The 24,534-nt window shown below is 38.1% G+C and overlaps 1 long non-coding RNA gene across 1 annotated transcript; it reads left to right on the top strand.

Moving 5' to 3' along the window:
* The first annotated feature begins 455 nt into the window (after positions 1-455).
* On the top strand, positions 456-1,413 carry LOC128861691 (uncharacterized). Its single transcript, XR_008454401.1, has 3 exons — positions 456-766; positions 848-907; positions 974-1,413. It is a non-coding gene; the product is annotated as an uncharacterized LOC128861691 (long non-coding RNA).
* Positions 1,414-24,534: the final 23,121 nt, after the last annotated feature.

Consider the following 24,534-nt stretch of genomic DNA (forward strand, 5'->3'; position numbering starts at 1 on the left):
AGGGCGTATACACTATGAAATTTTACTTAAAAGACTTACGATAATACCCACATAGCGCCAGCCCAAAGAAGTTTGAAATCCAATTCAATTAACTATAATCAACCTCCATATTTGTTGCTAAAAAATCTGTGTTTCTTTATTGGTTTACTGTTTTTCAAACAGACAGCAAACAAATAACACTTTTAAAACCACTTTAGAGTACAACGCACCAAAATATATAAAAAATTTACAATTATGAGTTTTGGTTGGCATTCGAAAAACTTTGTTTCACCTGTTGTGCCATTGAGGTATTTCAGCGACGGAAAAGCTTACCGGCTAACAACGTGTATGCGCAGTCAATACAGGTGAATAAAGTGAAACGATGACATTTTTATTGATATTACCATGATTGTTTAATCCGAATGGCTGACAATTGCCAAGCTGAGTGTGCAAATGGAATAAGCACATTGGCCATTTCCTCATTATACGAGTACACAGCTGGTTGTGAGTTTTTAGATCTTACTTATATTTTGCACCGTTACAGCAGGGTCCGAGAGTTGTGCGAATTGCGTATGAACGGCGATGTAAAGCGGTGACAATTCATTAAAGCGATTGCCAATTTTAAAATTACATAGCGATCGTCGGTTGCAACACAGCTGGATAACCAACTTAACAACAATTTGATTTAAATTGCACACATTTAAGCCATTGATGCACTAGCGGTGCCCATGCGGCTATATGGCGATCGCACTGGAACTAACACTTGATTAACGATAATTGTGCATAGGTATGGGTATTTGGTCAACGAAACTAGTAAACTGATGCTGCATTGCTCATAATAATAATTTTTTTCTTTTTTCATTCGCAGTCATTGATTCAATGCGTATAATTTTTTGGCAAAGGCCTGCTTGCATACATACAGGCACAGGTATGTATGCCATTTATTATTTCTGGGTAAAAATTTAGCTTTTCAAGATAAACTTACAAATTGAAGGTTTTCGGAAAATATTATTATGGCCACAGAACCGGTTCCCTGTGAAATAAGAAAGAGATTTGAACTAAAAGGATATTGCTCGGCAATCTTTCTCGACGTTGCTCAAGCAATTCACAAGTAACGGCACGAAGGGGTTTTACACAAGACTACCTCGCTGAAAGACAGTTCACTGTATGGGTAATTTTTTTTATTACTGAAGAATTTCCGATATCGGCATACTATATACTCGTTGACGAAATAAAAAATAGCAGAGAAAAATATCTAAAAAAACATTGCAGGCTAACTCGTACCCTCTTGCTACTCACCGCCGGCATAGCACGAAGTTCGCCCGCGTTAGATGGATACGTAACCAAACAAGCCTAGGCAACGAGGTAATTGGAATTTAAATTGGATTGAGATTAAAATGTGAGGGTTAAATATAGTTAAAAAGAATTCAGTAAATAAAGCCATGTTGCTAAAAAAAAGCCGGTTACTTATATATTTCGCCACATTTATATATGTATTGTACAATATATCATATATAATTGGCGCGTAGACCCTTTTTGGGTGGTCGGCCGAGCTCCTCCTCCTATTTTGGTGTGCGTCTTAATGGCGTTGCACACAAATAGAGAGACCTACAGTTAAGCTGACTCCGAATGGCAGATATTTTTTCTTTATGAGGAGCTTTTTCATGGCATAAATACACTCGGAGGTTTGCCATTGCCTTCCGAAAGGCGACCGCTACTAGAAAAATCTTTTTCTTTATTTTGGTGTTTCACCGAGATTTGAACCTACGTTCTCTTTGAATTCCGAATGGTAATCACGCACCAACCCATTCGGCTACAGCGGCCGTCATAATTAAATTAAATAATTTATTATAATCTGAAAATCTAATGATATTCATACGATAAATATTTAATATTACGGCGGCCGCCGTAGCCGGATGTGCAGGTGGGTCGCTATCATTTGGTAGAACCCAGGTTCGAGGCTACGTACATATTACAATAAGGATAGAAACAGATTTTTCTAAAAGCGGTAGCCTTTTGGCAGGCAATGGATAAACTCCGAGTGTATTTTGCTACCATGAAAAAGTCCTCGTAAAAAACTATCTGCCGTTCGGAGCCGGCAGATCCCTCCATTTGTGGGCCAACCACCAAATAGGTGGTGTAAGCGTCAGTTATATATGTGACATATTTTTTTGTAACCTTGTATTCAATGATCAATCAAAGTGCGACTGCAGTCAGGACCCTGCCGAAGCCTCTGGTGCTAGCGCTACATTGAATTATATAAGTTAAATATCCGCCTCACAGCGTTTACTCAACAAGAACAAACGCTAATAATTATAAAAGAGTATGTTTCCCATACTAATTTTCCCGCAGACAGTACTGGCCCAGAGCAACGGAGGTGTTTTCCCCGGACGGTTCAAATTTTAGCATTTAGGCTGAAAGAGCAAGTAATTTATCGAAACCACAAATCATGCATAAAACGACTTCAAAAAAATAGTTCTGTTCTTAGACTTCTACAGTAGAATTGAACAAGGATTTTTTTGCAAATTTTACAACTCAAACTCCTATTTAAATGGGCATTTTAGACATGTTACCAAAACTGCTGTAATGAAATGTTGTAAAAAAGGCAATTAGAAGGATAAAGTATTCCACGAAAACTTTAAGCAAGCTTTAAGCTGTTAAAACAATAGAAGGGAAGGGGTAGAGATAGTGTACCAAAAAAATACTGCGCTGTAAACTCACTGGACGTCAAAAACGCCTTTAATTCGGCCAGTTGCTCGCATATCTTAGATAGCCTTTACGAAATCGGCATCCCGTCGTATCTTTCCAGGATGCTATGAAGAAGGGAAATCATATCTAAGATGAAAGCACTGAAAGAACAAAATTTTACCATGTTACTGCTGGCGTATCGCAGGGATCGGCCCTGGGTCCTGTTTCATGGAACACCACGTACGACAAGGTCCTTCGCTTACCAGTACCCAGAAAAGTAAAAATAATAGGCTTTGCGGATGACTGAGCAATAGTGATGGTGGCTAAGCACTTACAGGAAATAGAACATATAACAAACGAAGCGATAAAACAGGGGAATGAATGGTTGGAGCAGGCGGGGTTGGAACTGGCAAAGGTCAAAATAGAGACGGTTCTGATAACAAGCCGCAAAAAAGTTGAAGATTTGAGAATCAGAGTGGGAGAGCAAATTATACGTTCTCAATCCGCACTGAAATACGTAGGCGTAATGATCGACTTCAGAATAAAGTCTAGGGCACATATTGGTTACACGATAGAGAAAACGGCTGGCATCCAAGCGGCACTGTCAAGGATCCTACCTAACATAGGTAGTCCAAAATCAACTAGGCGAAACGAATACTGGCGAACGAATGCAGCCCCAGTTTGGGAAAATGCGGCGAAAATGAAAGGGAAACAAAAGAAAATTATAGCCAATATTAACGCAAAGTGATCTAAGGGCATGTTGCGGCTACAGAACCATAACGGATGATGCGGCGTATGTGATAGCTGGCATGACATCAGCGGATATACTCTCGAGCGAGATGAAACGAGTCTGCGACAGATGTGCAACTGATACCGAAATAAATCAAAAACGGTGAGAGAAGAGGAAAAATTTGTGGCAAGATCGATGAAACACCTCCAGTTAAGAGCGATGGATCTATAAACTGGTTCCTGAGTTACGACGGTGGGTCAACCGTAGTTTTGGTGATACAGCCTATCACATGACACTGTTCGTTTTTGGACAGGAGGTTTTTAGAAAATATCTATATAAGTTTGGGCCCTATGAGCAGCAAAATTGAAGAAGACGCGGAACAAGTCAGCTTCCACTGTTCACGGCTTACGGCAGAAAGTATACTTTCAAATGCAACCGACATAGTTCAAGAACTCAAAGAGACCTAAGATATATTGAGCAGCGGTTAGATATTGACTGCCATATAATAAGCTGAAGCAGTACCGCAGGCCGTGGTCCCGAATGAGGTATACCTTTAGCAAGCAGTATGAATCGTGCATGCGGTCTATGTGACGGCATCTATCGAAGATTGCCCCTTCGATAATGAAAAATAATTCTAAATAATAGCATAATCTAAGACTGCTAACGCACTTATCTTAACCCATACAAGTTTTCCATTTTAAGTGACCCTCGGAAAATTTTTTGGCGAATCGAACCGCCTTCGGAGCCATTACTAGCAAAACGAAAACGACTGCATGAAGTTTGTGAGCTCGTAAAAAATCGGTTAGACAAAGGGCTATCCGCAAGGGAAATATTGAAAATATTCGTTTTTTTTAATTTCAATAAAATGTTTGCATCGATAGGATTTGAAATTCCACATTCGGGCTTTATTATAACTACATTTCGCTCCTTTCAATTCTATCCAGTTCTGGTCAAGAGTGTTACGATGGCGAACTCCAATCATTCTCCCAATAACAAAATAAAGCAATACTCACACCTTCAGCATAAAGTCCATAGCTCACGGCTACGTTTTATAGACACATAGAGTCTCTCGAAGTACATGAAGATCCAATAAAGCACATTTTTCTTACTGAAGCTGATTTTTTAAAACCTCCACTTTTGAAATTGCAGCCCAGGACACATAATTTCGGCAGTAGTTTTAATAACTACGACATGTTGATCATTCCGCCATAGATGAATTTGCTAAATCAAAAAAAAAAACTTAAGGGTGCGTTTGTATTATATTCGTGTACGCGTTTGTTATGTATCTATTGGAAACTTGGTTGCAAATATACTAAAAAAAATTAAAAATATCATTCAAAGTAGTTATACACAATCGAAATAAATTTGATAAAACTTATTACTTGACCTTGAGATTTATGGAACACCACCTCTGAGCAACTGTATTAAGTTTATAAAATACCGAAAATATTGCAGCTAAAAGGATCAGAATGCAGAAAAGCATTAAAACATGATTAAGTATAAATTAATTTGCCCAGAAGCAACCTGCTCGTCCGTGGTTGTTTATACACAAAGAAACCAAAAGATTAATGAACAGATGAATTGCGTTGAAATATCGGTAAATGCCATGCAATTAAGTTCTACAACAACCAGCATTTGTTGAGCGTAGACCCAACTTGCAATCAAAGCAACGTTCCGAGGGACAGACACAAATATGTGGTGCCAGCGATTATCCACGCTTCGCGTTCCAAGTATGCGGAATGTGTCATGCGGTAGCAAGAATAACAAAGCAAGCCCGATTGCATCGATTTCGGCACGGAAGCGATGAGCCAATGAAGCAAAAAATTACATAGCGTCCAATATTGTAATACTTAATTTTACATCCTCCAAGAAATTGACTGTCGGCCGTTGAGCGATGGGACGCGAGCCTACTGTTTGTATTGTTTGTTCTCGTCCTTGGATGCCTGCAGTGATGGCTACCGCGCTGCCATATGTGCTACTGTGCATAGCCAGTGGTGGGCCAAGTGTACTGGCTGGCGAGTGGAGCGAGCGCAACTTGTGCTTCTGTTCGATTATCGTTCTTGTAATAATAGCCTGAACGCAACAATGCCACCGAATCGCGTCCAATAATCAATAGAGTTAGTCCGAACTATGGAGCAGCGAGCACTCAGGAATGTGAATGAGCTTGACTTGGCTCGCAATGATGGCTTCATGACCACATAGGAGGGCATAAGCTGTAATTACTTATAAGAGCACCTACATAAAACCATTTAAGTCTGTGTATGAGTACAAGAATGTAAGTGCACATATATGAATGTGTATAAAAGTGTGTGAACAAAGTATAGTAGACGAGTTGATGTGGTCGCAGGTAGAAGATAGAAGGCAAATACATATCAGTTTGACTTCTACAATGTGCCAGAAAGTTGTGTAATGCATAGTTTCGTTAGTGTTGTTGGCTACTGGCAGCTATTGTTAATGCACACGATGCTGGTGGCAGTGGCATTTTAATTTAGAGCGCACAAATTTGTTGGCCAAGCGAATAACTAGTCAACTATACCATCAATGGACAAGTGAACGTACATAAATACACACACACACATTCCACATATAAGGCAATAAGGCAATAAAGCAGCAAGCTCGTTTAGCGCATTCTCCAATCTAGCTTCTGCGGCTCCGCATTTTGGTCTGCAAGCTAAATCCATTATCGCTTAGCTGTGAGGCGTCATTAGAAAGTGTTGTGCTAAATTACAATCGCCGACATTTGGCAACAGCCGCATACATACATACCCTCCACTGCTGTTGCTCATACGCCGGCGGGGACCGAGTGCGGGTACGTGATCATTGTGGCTCTGAGCTTATGATTGAAATGCATTTTTAATTCATAGATTGACTCTAGAATGGAGAGTTTGTAGTACATTGTAGTACAATTGTATGTTGCAAATAGTTCTATCCAAAGGCCAGCCATTCACATGCTAGCATACATACGTATACACACAAATAAATTGGCGCTCAATTTTAGCACTCGACTCGCGCCATTCACCACTTGGCTAAATTTAATTATCGTCCGTTAAGTGAAATCATACAATTGACGCTTTGAGAATAAAATAAGAAAAATAAAAAAACCTCTATTAAATCGAATCTAATATTATAGTTGAATAGTTGCTCCAACTACGTAGGTATTCGACTGAAATCTTGTATTGAGTGCATTCACCTAACACAACTACACTCTATCTTAAATTGACTTAAGTTTGTTTGCTCATAATGGTGGATGCACATTAGTTTTATAAAAAAATTTAAGACTTAATTTCATTAAAAAAAAGTAGTAATTTAAAATATATCAGCTAATACCACTCTAAAATGCCTTCCACATCGTAAAAAATACCAAAAACGAAAATTAGTGGTTTAACGAATACTGACTCGATAGCATCGAGTAAAGAATGCAAATAACTCCTGTCCCACCCAGTACTAGTTTCAAAATATATAAAAAAGCATGGAAAAGGGTTAATTGACAGTTGATAAGGCATAACCATGAAAAATTCACTAATAGGAAAAAAGAATAAATACGAACCAAACTTGGATATATAAATGTACGCTGGCTGAATTTAGGAAGTTTGATAAATCTTACATTCGGATTTTTCAAAAAGCGCCCGAGAGTTTTCATTTTATTACATTCAAAAAATTTACTCCAAGTTTACGAACCTCTATATGTTATAGCGACAAATATGCCAACTCCGTTAAAAAAAAAGTTAAATATTTTTGCAGAATTTTTTAGTGCTAATTTTGTGTGTGATTAAGATATTGATCTTAGCTATTCGAATTTCTCACAATTCCTCTTCGCGCTTTAAGGCATTATCCGTCACGGAAGATTACGTTCAAGAAGCGATTGCAATGCTAACACCCCCAACCGTAGCCGATGATGATGGTATGGGAATGGGAATACTTTTCCGTCCTTTCAAGCCAAAGTTACGAACTATTTAAACAGTTAAACAATGCATGATATTATGTGAAGTATGTGGCATTAGAAACTACAACTTTACTGCATCTTTCAGGCAGAGTACGGATTCTTCTAACGAAAACTTCGAGTTCTTTTGACTTCATCCATCCATTGAGCCAGTTTGCGATGCTCTCGTAAGAAGTGAACCGCTCTCCAATAAGGACTGACTGTATTGATCGGAACAGTTGGTAATCTGAAGGTGCACTGTCTGGGCAATATGGTGGGTGGGGCAAGATTACCCAATTCAATAATGAATATTTTTTTCGCTGTCGATGGACCTGGTGCACCTGGCAGGCTCCAACACTTTCGACGCATAGGGTTATCAGAATAGATCCATTTTTGATCGCCAGTGACGATGCGATGAAGAAAACCTTTTCTTTTCTGCCGTTCAAGAAGCATCTCACAGATCACCAGACGTCTCTCGGTATCCCTCTCCTTCAATTGATGTGGCATTCAGTTACCTGCTTTCTGGAACATGTGCATCGCGTGCAAACGTCTACCGACGATTGATCTGTCAACATCCAACTCTTTGGACATATCATTATGCGTCTTCATCCAATAAATGTTGTAATTGAATATCTTCGAATTTGTTCGGTGCCCCTTCGCGATCTTTATCACTCACATCGAAATTGCCACTTTGGAAGCATCGAAACCACACTTTCAAAGTTGTATTTGATGGAGCGTTATTACCGTAAATATTGATTAATACACGACACGTTTCAGGTGCACTTTTTTTTAAAAGGTAATAATGAGGGAAGTCATGCAAATGCTGTTTTTCGGGATGAACATAGAAATTTTTGGTGTCAGATAAAGAGGGATCTTTACGCTTCAAACGAATGCCAACTAGTGTGATCGAGATCTCACACATACACCTTCAAATCACCAGTATATTATTAGATCGAACACAAAAATAGTATCAGCACCGACACCTCTTTTACGAGGGCGGAAACTTATTCCCATGCCTAATATATCACCTGTTCTCCTTAGAAACTGGTTCTCGCTCATGAAGCCATTAATACTAATTTTTAGTAAGTCGCTCTCTGCTGGACTATTTCTACACAATTGGAAAAAGTCGCATATAACTTCAATAAGCATGGCGTCACAAACTATGAACAAATTACAAAATTAACAACAATTTCGAAATTATTTGAGACTATTATTAAGAGAAAGTCGATTTTTGCTGTATCTTACCTTATAAGCCCGAATAAAAATGTTTTGTTTGTGGAAAGTTTACGGTGTCTAGCTTTGCTGGCTATCAAGTAGTGACTTTCCTTATTCTTTTAATAGGGTTTCTCATAAAATATTGGTAAGTAAATTAGCTTTATTTGTTTGTACAGCATCATATTTATCTGGTGGAACCTGCACAGTCGAACTGGAAAACATAACTTCTCGTCCTTTTCAGCCATCGTCTGGTGTTTCAAAAGATAGTTTTATCGGCGCACTTCTATTTATAATTTTTATTAATGATACAAGTTCATGTTTGACTTTTCAAAATTTCTCCTCTACACTGATAATCTTAAAATTCACGCTGCCATATCAAATATAGAAGATTCAGTTTTATTGTAAACTGACATAGGCAAAGTTTATTCCTGGTGAGAAGAAAGTCGAACAGACAAAGAAAAGTAAATACCATATTTTTTCAAAAAAGGAAATACCATTTATAAGTATTATCAAAATGCCTATCAAATTTCGAGGTAAATTCCATATATTATACCTATCTCAAAATAACGAGTTAATGGGTCATCCGCCTTACAGCCATGATTTGGCATCTAATTATTTATTTTTGTTCCCGAACATCAAAACTAAAATGCGAGGTCAACGTTTTTCAACGCCTGAAGAAGCTGTTGAAGCCTCTAAATAGCTTATTTTGGGGGTATTCACTTCTGAGTAACAAACGGGCTTTGAAAATTGGCTCAAGCGAATGCAGAAGTGTATTGAATTCCAATGAAAAATAATAAATCCATTTTAAGGTGTTTTTATTATTGGGCGCAAACTATAAACGGCATCCCTCGTATAAGGCATCGAAATACTAATTTGCATTCTCTACATTATCCATTCACCGAAGTGGATTGCCGCTTATCCGCAATTGCTTTCCTTACATAGCAGCTGAGATCGAGGCACTTGCTGCCTGTATCTTAATGACCTGCAGAGAGATAAATAACGATATTACGGCTCATTGGGTGCATTCAAAATACGAAATTCTTACTTTGTGAATTAAGGTTAAAATGCCTTTATGAATGCACAAAGCTTCGACGACATCGCAGACACTCGTAAATTAATGGTTATTAGTTTGGAACACACAAATGGCTCCATAGCTAACAAACCCACGTTTTAGTGGTAAATTAACTGTTGTTTTCTATTTGCCTCAAAAATAATATTTTAGATAATTACGGTACTTAGATTCGTTAACATTTTTAATTAAGCAATTTGACCAAATAAAACAATAAATATTTAACTATCGACAATGTGAAATTAATGTACAAATACATGCATGACAACATATAACGGTGTATTTTTTATGAAAATATATTTTTGTGCTACTGACAGAAATTGCGTTAGCGTTACGAAACAACCATTTGACCGCATTTTTATTCGCTGTTACTCCAAGTGATAAGTTAAAGGTGAGGAATTCGTTATTAACCCCTTGTGATCCAATGCGATTACATTTAACCGCTACATAAGCAACGACCCAGCATCGATAAGCCAAATTTCTACCCAAATAGTTGCGCATCAATGTACGCAAAGTACAACGCCGCCAACGCCGCTGGCCACAGTTTGGTTTAGTGCAACATCGAGGAGGGATAATAAATCGCGACGATGCATTAACGAATTTTACCAGCTGGAATTGGAGCCGTTTCTGTTAGTGCCAAAATTATAGTTGTTTTTGTTGTCAAAATTTCACCCGCATTATGCACTTGCACATACATGTATACGTAGAAAACACTGCTGATGAAATTAACCCATTATCGCGGGCTGCTGATCTAGGCGACCAGCAAGCAAGCAAGTAACCGCCAGCCTTTCGGACAGTTAACCAACCAAGCGGCTAGATTATCTTACAGATTCGCCATGGACGACTGATTGCCTACACGAACAACAACAACGACCAACTGCCGACTATCATAAATCGTAGAACTCACGTGACTGTGCGGTAACCTCGTTAAGGTTAGGTGCCGTGCAGCGTCCACTGGCCACTTAAATTGGCCACATTTTATGGATTTTTGGCAGGCTGACGCCCCATTTTGGACTAATCCCTGGTATTAGCTGAAAGCATTGATGCGAAAATTGTTGGTCTTAGCCAGGCGCGCCAATTGATGAGATGTTACATCTGTCTGCACTTTTATTGCACCGGCGAGCCTCCAAAATTGTGGGCGGTCTAGGTGATTGGTTCACTTAGTACTTAGGCGTTACAGCTGAAAATCGCATTATTTTCGGTTGGGCGGCTTTTGGTCAGCTTGTTAAGCTTTGTAGTTGCATTTATGCCGTTGCGGCCTCACAAAATTGTAAACTTCAGGCGTAATGCAAGATGTGTGGCGTGTGTATGTGTGTGTTTGTGTAGATTTTGGCTGGAAGTAGTTGTAACTGCGTTGAGCAAAACAAATTAAATAAAAATAATAAAATAATGCAATGTACATACGTATGTGTGGGTATGTATATATCACAACATGTTTTTTGCAACTTTCTAAATTTTAAATGCACTTAATCGTTGTAGTTGAAGTGTCAATTAAAGCAAGAACCAGTTCAGGTTCTGGTTCCAGTTCTAGCGTTGCTCTACCACCAAGTGGTGCCAATTCATTCCCAACAGTCGTACGTGCACACATGCGCTCGTCAATATACAGATGTACGTGTAGCATATTTGTATGGTAGGGCGGGTCAAGTTTTTTTCGACAGCAGATTCGGATACTACATTACTACAGATTCGGATACTACAAAACTACTAAAAACAGTCCTCTAGAGCAGTCAATGTTGTGACCACCAAATTTTAAAAGAAGCTATATTTGATTAGTACGAAGTTCATCTCAAGATTAATATTGGGCAAGGTATTAGGAAAGTATTGTAATTTCTTTTGTATTTGGATATTTTAGGTACATAACTTGCACTTAGCGTCACAGAGCTACAAAGCAAATGATATGAATATTTTCATTTTTGTAATGAGATAAGTGACTGTATGTAAGTTTTTACTATCTGTAAATCAAAAATTTATTTTTACAATATTTTTTCTAAAAATTTATTAATTTTTTTTAAATTAACAACATACGAGGTGTGTTCAAAAATAAGGCGAATTTTAAAATTTTGCGGGCTACGTACATTCGACCTTCAAATATTATTATTTTTTATGTTGGTGCACTCGTCTCCAAGATATGTTCACGGTTTTAGCCATACGAGGTGTGTTCAAAAAATTAGGGGAATTTTAATTTTTCTCGAAAAATATTTGTTTATTCATCAATTTCTATTTTATCTCCTTCAAAGTAGTCCGTTCAGATATAATATCCTTGTGACAGAGTTGTTTCTAATCCTCGAAGCAATTCTGATATGCACTTTTTGGTAAGTCCTGGAGCTCCGTCAGCGATTCGATTTTTATCTCCTCAGTCGTCAAAAAACGCAGTCCTGTTATGGGTCTCTTCAATCTTGAGAACAGGAAAAAGCCGCAGGGGGTCAAATCTGACGAATACGGTGGCTGAGGTATGATAACGGTGTTGTTTTTTGCCAAATAATCTCTCAAAAGCAAAGATGAGTGAGCAGGTGCATTATCATGTTGCAAAACTCATGAATTTTTTTTTCTGCAATTCCTGGCGTTTTTTTGTATTGCTCCACGCAATTGGCACATAATTTAAAGGTAATACTCCTTATTTAGCGTACGACCTTGCGGTAAAAACTCCGCGTCCTTTTTTTGGTCTTGGCTCTCCTGGACTCTCCCATTGGGACGATTGGGCTTTAGCCAAAATTTCCAAAGAAGTTGCATGACATGAGCCAACTGATATGCCATTGACATTGTCAGCAACTGCTCTAATTGTGTTTCGACGATTCCCCATAACAATTTTCTTCACCTTCTCAATATTTTCATCGGTTATTGATGTCCTGGGGCGTCCAGAGCGAGCATCGTCATTCACATCTTCTTGACCTTCTGTCAAAAGCTTGTACCTCTTGTAAACATTTTTTTAGCTCAGAATACTCTCACCGTATGCCGCTATTAACATTTCAAGTATTTTTGAGAACTTTATTTCATTTTTTACACAAAATTTGATGCAACTTCTTATCCATTTTTTCCGATAGCAGAAAATCGCCGAACACGCAAAACACTTGCCTTAATGCTAAAACCGTGAACACATCATCGAGACGAGTGTACCAACATAAAAAAAATAATAATCGAAAGTCGAATGTACGTAGCGCGCGAAATTTGTAAATTCGCTTTATTTTTTGAACACACCTCGTATGGAATGTTTAGTTTGTTTGTGAGAAACATAAATAAGGCAAGTGTTTTGCGTGTTCGGCTATTTTCTGCTATCGACTTCTGGCTGTCCTGAAACCTTTCTTTAGGACGATTTGGCTTTGGTGAGATTTTAGATTGACGTTTTTTTATTAGAATTATCTGTACTTATAGAATCCGTGTATGCTGGTATCGCAGTCAAGAAAAATCGTTCAAAACAAATTGGCCCACCCTATTATATAGGTATGTACATATTTACTTATGTTTTCTCTGTAATTATTTCTTATTTCATGACGATCATAATTCATGGACTACTCTGCACCATTCCTAAACTAGTCATTTCTGTTAAGTATGCGGATAGTAAACATAAAGAGAAATGCTTTATTGAGAGATAAAAATGATAAACGGCAAAGTGAAATTATTATGGTCAAAGGCGGGCGCATCCAAAAGCAAAGCAAAAATCACAGCCGCTCTGCCGGCGGGTGGAATTCAAACTCACACCAAACCATTGCGCATTAGAGGGACTACTCTGCGCTAACAACACCGTTGCCAATGTGGTTGACCAGGTCGCACCGGATAGAGTTGTAAACATTCGCCAAATTGATTTTCTACTAAACAATTTCTAGCCTTTAGGCAAACAACCAAATACACACATTGGCATGCATGTACATATGTATGTATGTATGCATACGGTCGCATATAATAAACCCACTGATTTTTTTAGTTGTTCGAGCTTTGTTCAACTAAAAGCTGTAGTGGGCGTTTAGTTGTCCATTCCGTTTTTCCCTTTTTGTTTACAAATAAAAGAGCACCGAACGAACACGTTAACAATTGACTGCAAATGTATTGTATTAGGAGGTCATTCGGTTATCTGCGTAAATTGTGGGAGTTTTGCAAAATTTTATTGAAAGGAATGTGAACAAAAAGTGTTTATAAAAAATTTAACATTAAATTCAGTTAATTTAAAAATAATCTTCTCATCGTCTGATGGTAGTCTATACATAACGATATAGTTATGTCTATACAAAATTATTGGTTAAAAACATGCAAAGGAATTCTGAATATTAAGAGGACCTAGTGGTAGAGAAATTTCAAACAATCGATTTTTTTCGATACTATAGTATCTTCGAGTATCTATAGTATCTTAAGAATTTACTGTGAAATTTTCATGCGGAAACTCCCAATATTATAGCTTCTACAGCCCATTAACTAGGTAGAGAGCGGTCCGCGCGCTCCTGTACATCAAACTTTAAACTCATTTATCTGGAAACGACTTTTTTCGGCCTGGTTTGTAAAAAAAAAACACTATTCAATTGATTCGAAAATTAAAAAAACCCGATTTTTAGAGTGTAAAATTCAAAACCCCGCCATTTTGTCACGTTTTTTTTATAGTACGGGACATAACTACAGTCATACTGATTAATAATTATTTTGGTTTTGTGTTTCAGATTAATGGGTCCTGTCACTATGCCCTGGCCCCCATATCAAATGGATACAGAAATATTCCGCCAACTCGTTAAGATACGGCCGGCATTTGTGAGACTAATTCCATATTAGTGACAATCCCACCAAGCGATTTAATCGCCGCCTGATTATCGGAGCGTTATCATTAATGGCAAGAATTTCAGCCTGAAATACGCTTCTTCTTATAGTAGACACCAAAGCCAACTTTATCGTCAAGCTTTGAGCTATTAATTAATTAATTAAAGAACCATAGACAGTGTTTCCTGCATTCTGTTTATTAACTAAATCTAGGAAAGGTAAAAAGAAAATAATTTTCAAAGCATCAGAGGTTGTAGTTTCAAGAGCGCCTCTGTACAAATAAGCGGCGTACCCTCTAAAGCCTGTTTCTAATTGTTGTCTTGTCGTCCGTTGTTGTCTCTAATTCCGTTAAGAAGGATGGGTCTGATAATGGTCATATACAGCCGGTGAGTGTTCTTCGAAGAAAGACCCCAACAGTAGCTTTCTTTACTCTGCCCTCTACATTCATGTTGCAAGTTAGTTTATTGTCGAGGATTACTCCTAAATATTTGGCGCTATCTCCTATTTCTAGCCTTGCTCCATTTAATGTTGGCTTCACAAATTGTGAAAGACTATATTTTCTCGAAAACAGCACTATTTCTGTTTTGTGAGGGTTAAAAATCAAATCGCCATTGAGAGCCCATCTAGACAGCTTATTAAGAGTGGTATGCATTAGATCCCTTAGAGTTGAAAGATATTTGCCACATGTGGCAATAACTATGTCATCTACATAAGCAATTATTTTACAGCCCAGACCATCGATTACCAAACACAAATCGTTGACGGCCAGGTTCCACAGAAGAGCAGAGAGAACTCGTCCTAGAGGAGTTTCTCTACAGACTGTGCGAGCGGTACAAGAAGCACCTAATTTCGGAATTATTTTCCGACTAACTAGCAAGTTTCGTATTAGTTGTCTAATTGACTTATCAACTCCAACCTTGCAAAGGGCCCACAGTATTTTCTCTAGAGAAATATTATTAAATGCACCTTCAATGTCTCTTTAACCGAGAAAGAGTTCTCAATAGTATCCCAGTGAGTAGTGAGTGCAGGGCAGTACGGGTTGACCTACCCTTAGTGTAAACATGTTGAGCTGCCGAGAAGTTAGCATTGTTAAGTAATGTGTAATTTTGCGAAAAGTCAGTGCTGCTAGAAGTTCGTACACAGGTAGTCAAGCACGAAGTTCGTACGCGGGTCGAATTTTATAGAGACGTTGACCAGAGGTGTGTTTGATAATTTGTAGAGCTTTTGCGTAGAACTTCTTTCCGCGTAGGCGTCCTTCGGTCGCGCTTCAAAGAAATTATGCTCATAAATTAAAACGTCATATGTATGTGCGTGATATGGAGGTACAATAGCCCCCTTCCCAGTCATCAACACTGAACTGAAATACATTTTTTTGTGTTTTTATTTTAATTTTGTTTTTTTGCTCGTTTTTTTATTTATATTTTCCTTGTTTCCAGAATGTTGGGAATTATAAATAAATCATTATACTATGCTTAAAATTGTTCAGGCGGTATTACACCAAACATTAAATAGATAACTTAGGTGTGGAAGGTCAACTCCCCGTAGGAAAATTATTATAAAATTATCGATTCTTTAAATCAATTTGCTTATATTAACAAATAGATTCGAGCATTTGATACACATCTTCTTCAGATAATAGGTTACATGTATTGCCTGGTTCCAGGTGGTCCTTAAAATGATATCCGAAGTTTTTATAATATAGTTGCATGAGAATTGTCGATACCGATAACTATGGTTTTACAGCTGATAAAAGCAAAACTGTGTTGACACGTCTTTTCAGTAAGGTTGAGCAAGTCATCATGAATGCCATTATTTAAAGCTATAATAAGGCTTCCAAATTATTGAAATTTTCTTTGAAAACAAAATCTGTGCACAAAGTTCATAGAGCACTGGATGCATCACCGGCCTTTATTTCTTTCAAAATGAGGAAGGAACTAAGGTGAAAAAGAGTCCGGTATTTATGCCAGCGGCTTTCGTCATACTTGTAATTTTGCATGCAGTGACGAGTATGACTAGGTGAACTATGATTATATTTTTATATTTACAATGTTTGCTGGTTAAAATTTTATTGTTATTTTTTTTTTACTTAGTCATTCATTCTTTAGCCAAAGCAATAAAAATCAAACTTCCCAATTTTACTATACAAAATTTAGAAAAATTCAACAAATTTTCATCTAACTTTTGAATTTCAATCTGAAAAATTTGGAGTATACAGTTTTATAGCCCATTGAATTTTTATACAATGAAGGGGAAGTTTGAAGTTTTTTTAAAAAAGTGCAATTTTTAAAAACTCATGGAAAAATTGTATCCCTAAAATTGTGAATTTATGTCTGAATGGCACAGGTACAAAATCTCTTATCCTTCCTCTGCTCCTGTAGACGTGTTTTTTATATATTTTATTTGTAATCGGTCTTGCACATTTCTTTTTACCACATACTTATATACTTAGAATAAATTGCGAAATTCCATCTGCAGAATTTCCGGACAATTTTAGCCGACTATCAATGCTAAACGCTCAGAAACTGTGCCACTACTTCTAAAGAAGTGGCCTCGACATTCAAAGGCGATTATCCCACTGTCCTTTAGACGGAGATTAACTACTTTAACGACTCGACAATTGCTATTTTTATCTTCAATATTTGCCGCTTGCACTAACGATTGGGCTATTCACAAAACTTAAGTTAACTGACACAAAACAGCTGTCAACTTCAATTTATGCAAACTGTTCGAGAATATAAAATTGATAAGTTTTGAAGACTTCCGCCAAAACAATTCAAAAATATATAAAGATTTAGGTGAATTGGACAGATTTGAAAGTACCTCTGAAAGTGCCATGAGTACAACCTCTGGTGATGCCTTAAATGCTATGCTTGATTTGCTCACCTTCGATCTTAAGATACAAGAGGAAGCAATAAAAGCAATGTGTAGACTCCATAAATATGGTTTCTGGCACGAAGACGGAACTTCGGGACACAGTTAAGTTTCTATCTGAGCAGTATCCACTGTTTTTCGCACTTAAAGACGACCTGATTCCCACAGTTTCATTTGAAGGAAATTTGATGTCACGCAATGGAGCAATCCAGAATGCATTCAGGGAGGTTTGATGGATATTTTATTTACCGATGGGTCCAAGAATGAAATAGAGTCTGGAGCCGGATGGTACTTAAACGATAGTAATAAGTATCACTATGCTATTGGGGAAAGGGCAACTGTTTTCCAAATGAAAGTTTTTGGAATCCTGAAAGTAGCCGAAGGGATAATCGAGAGGAGATGGAGCGGGAAATAGATAGGAGTTTTCAGTGACAGTCAGGCTGCACTGAAGGCCCTGGAGAACGCGAAGCAAACCTCAAGGATTGTTCAATAATATAAAAAAAGCTTAATTCTGTCGCAAGGCAAAACAGGCTTGTACTAATATAGGTTCCTGGACACTCTGGTGTTCAAGGAAACGAAATTGCCGATGAATTGGCTAACCGTGGGTCAGCGGTTCCCCCACAAGAGCCAAAGCCAATAATCGGAATCAGTTCCACAGGAATCATCAATTGGATCAGCGATTATGTATGCAATTTACATAAAGAGCGATGGTCCGGTCTAGAGAGCTGCAGAACTGCAAAGTGTTTTGTGACAAGTCTCAACAGAAAACTGTCAAACTTTCTACTATAACTTGAAAGAAAAGACGTACGGTTGATGGTCGGTATTATTACAGGACACAACCCATGGGGTCAGCATATGACCACCATTGGAATCATTGAGGACTAAATGTGCCTGTCGTGCATGGAGGAGGCAGATAGCACTGAGCCCTTTCTCTGTGAGTGCTCTGCCTTTGCTAGAGCGAGGCTACGAATTTTGGGTTCCGATGTCGTGAGAATGAGTAAATTCGTTCTCTAAAACTGGAGGATATTTACAGATTTGCCAAATAATCTGTAAAGTTCTCACAGGACTAACTATCTCTATCTCTATCTCTGTCTCTATTCTTTCCTATCCCTTTCTCTGATACTTTTCTCCTTCCCTCCTTGAATATCTACCCTCTTTCCAGAGCTCTAAATATAGCTGGATTTTTAGCCACCAAATCCCTTGGTGCTCTTTGGCTCGACCTTTTCAAATTTCAAATTCACCTCCGAAAGTCGAGTTTTTAGAAATAAAATATTTAAAAAAAAATCTTTTTCAAACAACTCAGCTCAGATGATAAAAGTGATAAAACTTCAAACGTCTGCATAAAAGTATTTAAATATTTTAACAAGAAAGTTTACTTAAATACCTTAAATTTTCTTTTGCCAGCAGTAATTCACATTAAAATTCCGGCTTTGACTGGCACTCGCCCATTGACAGAGCACTGATATCTGGTTGGTGAAGTGTGAAAGCGACACCGGCGTCAGGCTGAACTGCAAAACGGCACTTTGTTGCAATTGATGGCTAAGCAAGTGCCGTAGGCGACACAGTCAACTATCATACCGTCAGCAACATCAACATCAGCACCATCGACCAACTGAACAACAGCAACAGCATAGCAACGAAAACAAACAATAACACCAACATCAGCACCGGCAGCATCAACTCATTGGGTTGACTGGTGTTAATTTATGCGCAGCGCTCAATTTTTCTCAGCTGCTGCGAATAAGTTGCTGCTGATTGGCGATCACCGATTGTCGATAGAATCAATCGCTTGAATTTGCATATTTGAGCCAAGGGGCAAATTTATTTGCGTAGTGCCACCACCACAGTATGATTTTGGATTTTTTCTGCATCAATTTTAGTGCGACATTCATGGAATGTGTAAAGTTTTAATGCAAATTAATGGCAAATAACAAACCTCAAATGCCGAACTGTAAACATTTCAAACTTTTGTGCAATCACAGCAAAACTTTATGGCTTGCAATTCCGATTGGCTGCTAAGATCCCGCATGAATGGTAAACCATAAATATCAGGCAAAGTGTGAGAAAGTGAAAATGAACGAAGATAGTAGGTTTCATGATACGGTAAATAGTGTAGAATAACTTAAAATAATATCAACCTTAAAGATTCATTCAGGACATTTACCATATTCGTTTTAAATGTTAGTGGATTAATAGTAATAATAATCATTGGTGCTTACACTTTTGATAAGGTATTGCCGCTTTATTTAAATTTATAAAATTCAGCCCCAGAAAACTCCAGGCCCGCATAGAATACCAAATAGGGCCTGAAAAAAAGAAAATGGCGATTTCTAAACGTCTGGATATCTTGTGTTTTTACCAAATGGAAATAAAATGGCTGGTAAAGCCGCATGATATCGATCGGTATGCTTACAGACTATCATCATTCGCAGAAGATAAAGGTATTTTATACCCATACCAGTTCAGCTTCAGGAAATCCCACTCAACAGTGGATGCAATCAAATGCGTGGTGGAATTAGCAACAGAAGCCATTGAGGACAAGAGATGGTGTGGCGGGAAAAAATAATACTGCACTGTGGTAACCCTCGATGTTAAAAACGCTTTTAATACAGCTAGCAGGAAGCGTATAATAGAAGCTATAGTAAAAATAGGGACTTTCAGTTATATTATCAGAATAATTGGGAGCTATTTTCGGGACCGTATATTGACCGTATGCTAGTATTCGGGGATGATATCGCGGTGGTTACAGTGACATCCAAGATATTGAGAGGATCACCAGATCATTAGCTAGAATCAAGGCTTAGTTAAACCATGAACCTGGACTTAGTAGAGGACAAAACTGATGTAGTTCTAGTAAATAGCAAGAAGTCAGCAAAATTTATGAAGGTAAGTGTTGGAACTGTAACTATATATATGTAGGATATATATTAGGGCGGCTCGATTTAAAAATCGCTCATTGGACATCAGAATTCGTTTTAGAGGTATGGTTCCTTCGGCAAAGTTTCTTATTTTGATTCCTAGAATATGATTTTCACAGAGCAATGGGCGATTTTTTTGCCTCCCCACAAAAGACTCTAAAAGGTCGACCCAAATTGGGGGACATCAGAATTCGTTTTAGAGGTATGGTTCCTTCGGCAAAGTTTCTTATTTTGATCCCTAGAATATGATTTTTACAGAGCAATGGGCGATTTTTTTGCCTCCCCATAAATCGACCCGGCCTAATCTATATATACATAATTGGTGCGTACACCCTCTTTGTGGTGTGCGTCTTAATGTTGTTCCACAAATGGAAGGACCTACTGTTTCAAGCCGACTCCGAACGGCAGATGTTTTTTATGAGGAACTTTTTCATGGCAGAAATACACTCGCTGCCTGCCGAGGCGCGACCGCTATTAGAAAAAATGTTTTCTTAATTTTGAGCTTTCACCGAGATTCTCTCTGAATTCCGAATGGTAGTCACGCACCAACTCATTCGGTCACGGCGGAACTGTAACTATAAATTCAAAACCCGCTTTTAAATACTTGGTGGCTATGATTTATAGTCATTTAAACTTTAAAACACACCTAGAATATGAAATATTGCCAAGCAACGGAGGCACTAGTCATAGCAAAACAATTTTATATAAGGTTGTCAACTCGGTTCCCTTCTACGCGAACCGATCTGAGCTGATATATTGAATATACATAAATAACTATGCGAAAAAACTAATAGCCGTCTATCTGCTGATTCCGGACAATTTCCGATGACGCATCCTTCGTCTTTGTAAGACTACTCCCGATAGACATTCTGGCAAAAGGCTATCCGAACAAAACGATAGAGCAAGGCGTAAAGAAATTGCAGCAGAGGAAAGGCGTCGTTCGATCGTCCTTAGGCAGGACCGTTGGAACAGGTAGCCTAAGGGTAGATGGACGCATGAGGAAAGGAACCACAGGGGGACAAACTACCACCTATCTCAATTCCATCCAGAACATGGAGTATTTAGAATATACCTCCATACATTTGGCCATGACGGTTCACCAAATTGCCCGAAACCCTCAAAATTTAAAGCGACGAAAATATTCTGGATTTTATGCTGAAATCATCTAATAACTGGGAGAGAATCTGCGTGCATCTAACACACACTTATAACGATCAAAGACGCGCGGAACTTCATAGGTGTCAACAATAGCTCGGAGCCTTTTAGCTATACAACCCCGTGAGGTAATACCTTTTTGGCAGTTCCGCGGGGAGATTGGCAGATAGTGGATAGTTATTTGGTACGTGGGTGTAGCTGTAAAGCTATTAAAATTCGTGAATACTGCTATGCCGGTATAGCAGCGCTCATGAGAGTTTCCTCTTCACGGGCGTCATTCCAGAAAAAAGGGCACGATGAACCCAAAGTTTCTATGAATACTTGAGTGTCCTTTGTTAACAACGCACTATGGAAAGAACAACCTGGTTATCACTTGGCGTATTCATGTATTCACTATATTGTTTCATTAAAAGTCAATTGAACAATTTAATGAAGTTCAGCAGCCTTTCTGTATGACGTTCGTGCATATTTCAGGGTATATTCAGCGCGCTTTGACGCAATGGTATACCAAAAAAATGTTTCAATCTTTAAGTATAAGATATCCTATCAATGTAGCTGCGGGCGTCAGGCAAGGATGCATACTTCCCCCCCTATTGTTCCTGATTGGAATTGTCGAAATTGTATACAACGTAATTGACAAAAATCCCAGCAGAGGCATCGTGTGGAATCCCTTACCCTGGGCCATTTACGACATTGTAAGTAAGCAGCCCCATTTGCAAACAAATCAGAATGGTTTACGCAAGCAATTTTTAAAATACGAAAACCAAATCTATGACTATCAATCCCACCCAGCCCAATACTATGTATCACCATTGCTGGCCCACATATTGACGAGGTTCAGAAGTTTACATAGGTATGCATATGTACAGATGGTGACACCCTGGCCGATATATCAGCTAGAGTAAAGAAAGCAAAAGCAGTTTTTGCTATGCTTGAAAACATATAGTGCTGAAGGCTATTTGCCGAAAAAAATTAAAAATAAAATACGTATTTTAACTCAACAGTGATGGAAATGTAAAATATGCTTTATTGAATGGTTGCGAATACTGGCGGACATTAATTCGCATAGAAGATGCAATCAATATTGAAATCGGTAAGAGGAAGAGAGCCTTAGAGTGGAATCCTCAAGGTTACAGGCGTAGGCAGCCTTCACGAGGATACATCCAGCAACAATCTCACCAGGAAGCAAGCTATAAGCAAACAGCCAACAATAGAAGAAAGTGGAAATTCATGACTTTGGCACTATGCGCCTCATAATCGGTGCTTAAACAAACTGTAATAAAAATGTGCAAGCAATCAGCTCGGTGGCCTACAGACAATCTTCAAAACGTTGGGGGAAGCTTTAAAAGCAAATATGGTATGATCGTGAAGCGAGCGGGAGTGAAAAACACTGCTAATTAAATTCACAAAAAATGGAGTTCTGTGTCTTTTGTTAAATTAGATTTTAAATTTTTTTGATATCGAACTGGTAGAAAAAGCTCAAAACTAATTAAAAGCTGCGAAGTCATAAAAAACTTCATTAAAAGTTCTACTATTTTACTATTGTTTTTCAGTTCAGCTCCATATTTCTACTCTAATTATTGTTGACGTAACCAACCACGTTGTATAACTAATTCAATAAAATCAAATCATATCATCCTACAGATATATGTATGAACATACATACATATACAGTTGAATGTAATGTAATGGCAAATTTACTCTGCTTGTCATAGTGGAAGCGATAGCAGCAGGTCAAATGGAACTAATGATTTTCTCCATGGTCACTAATCGCCAACACAAATTTGGAAACGTATGCGCTTGGTATGTTGGATGACGTGTGATCAGTGATCACCACCACTGATTACCATCAGTGCCATCATTATTTCACCTTTGAAAGCTTTGCTTCGTCACACTAGTCAAGCTAGTCACTTACCAATCACATGACATGTGCCGAAACTACTTACACGCTACACTCCATTCACTCTGTGCAAAATTTATCAAAGAAGTCAATCACAACAAATCCAACGACTAAGCTACCAGTCAACCGGCCAATCGGACCGCCACCTCAGCACACGACGGATTGGTCATCGCTCGAATACTAACCACGGGAGTGAAGTGAAAAATGTCGATTTTCACTTTAAAATGAGCTGTAGCGAACCAAATTAATATATTATCAAATAATATTACATAATCGAATCAAGCGAGAATTGTTGATCCTCGCAGACGACGGCAATGATGATGACAATAGTGATGGTGCTGCTGTTGCTGATGCTGGTTGCCATTGATGTTGATCTTGATGTGTTATTTGCTGAAAGGCAGAACACGATCTTGAAATAGACAATAATGGCCAAGATTAAGATGACGCTGGCACACAGCTGCCATAGCTGAAGATGGTGATGACGACTTATTGCCACGGGTAGCAATCAACTCCAGCGATACTGAAACACCAACACCGACATCAAGGATTAGCAGCGGCAACGACAGCAGCAATAATAAACCAGACGCTTTGTTGCTTTGCAAGTAAATTACATGCGACGAGACAGATGACAGATTGGACTAAACACCAAATGAATGCAGCCTGTTTTGAACAATGACGGACGAAATGAGACACAGTGCCACTGCACTAGGTGGTGGTAGTATTTAATACAACAGTCAGGAAATCTTTTACGCCGATTGTATCGCATCGGGTTGTATCACTCCCGAGTGGTTGCAGCCTTTGTGTGACGAGTGATGATGGCTTTATTACAATATCAGTTAATTGGAAAATAGCACAATGCTTCCACTTCAAAGCCATTGATCGGCCAAGCTATCTTTTAATTGCCGTGAAAAGTTTCTGATGAAGTTTTAATCACCGCCGATTGTGTATGTAGGTATGTATATCTATGGTATGAAGGTAACTGATACAGTTGTTGATTGCTGATCAGTGCGGTAGAGACGATTTTAATCGCAATGTATTCTGTAACTCTCCAATTTTACTATTCGATTCTTGAAAGTAATGGATCAAGCTAAGATAATTGAATGTAAAATTTCAGTGTTAATTGCTTACATAAACGTTTAATTAAGTTGTTTAAGTTATTATTTTTCATTTAATGTGGATTTCAATAGCAAAGTAGGATGATAAAATATAATTATAAACATCCATACATACATACATATGTTCTTATATATACGCAGCTATTAAAATATTACTATGAACGCTAAGGAAAGCTTTTAAATGCAAGAATTTTATTATTCTAAACAGAATAAAGAAAATGTAGATTATTAAAATTTG

The sequence above is a fragment of the Anastrepha ludens genome, chromosome 4, assembly GCF_028408465.1.
Source record: "Anastrepha ludens isolate Willacy chromosome 4, idAnaLude1.1, whole genome shotgun sequence".
Classification (NCBI taxonomy): Eukaryota; Metazoa; Arthropoda; class Insecta; order Diptera; family Tephritidae; genus Anastrepha; species Anastrepha ludens.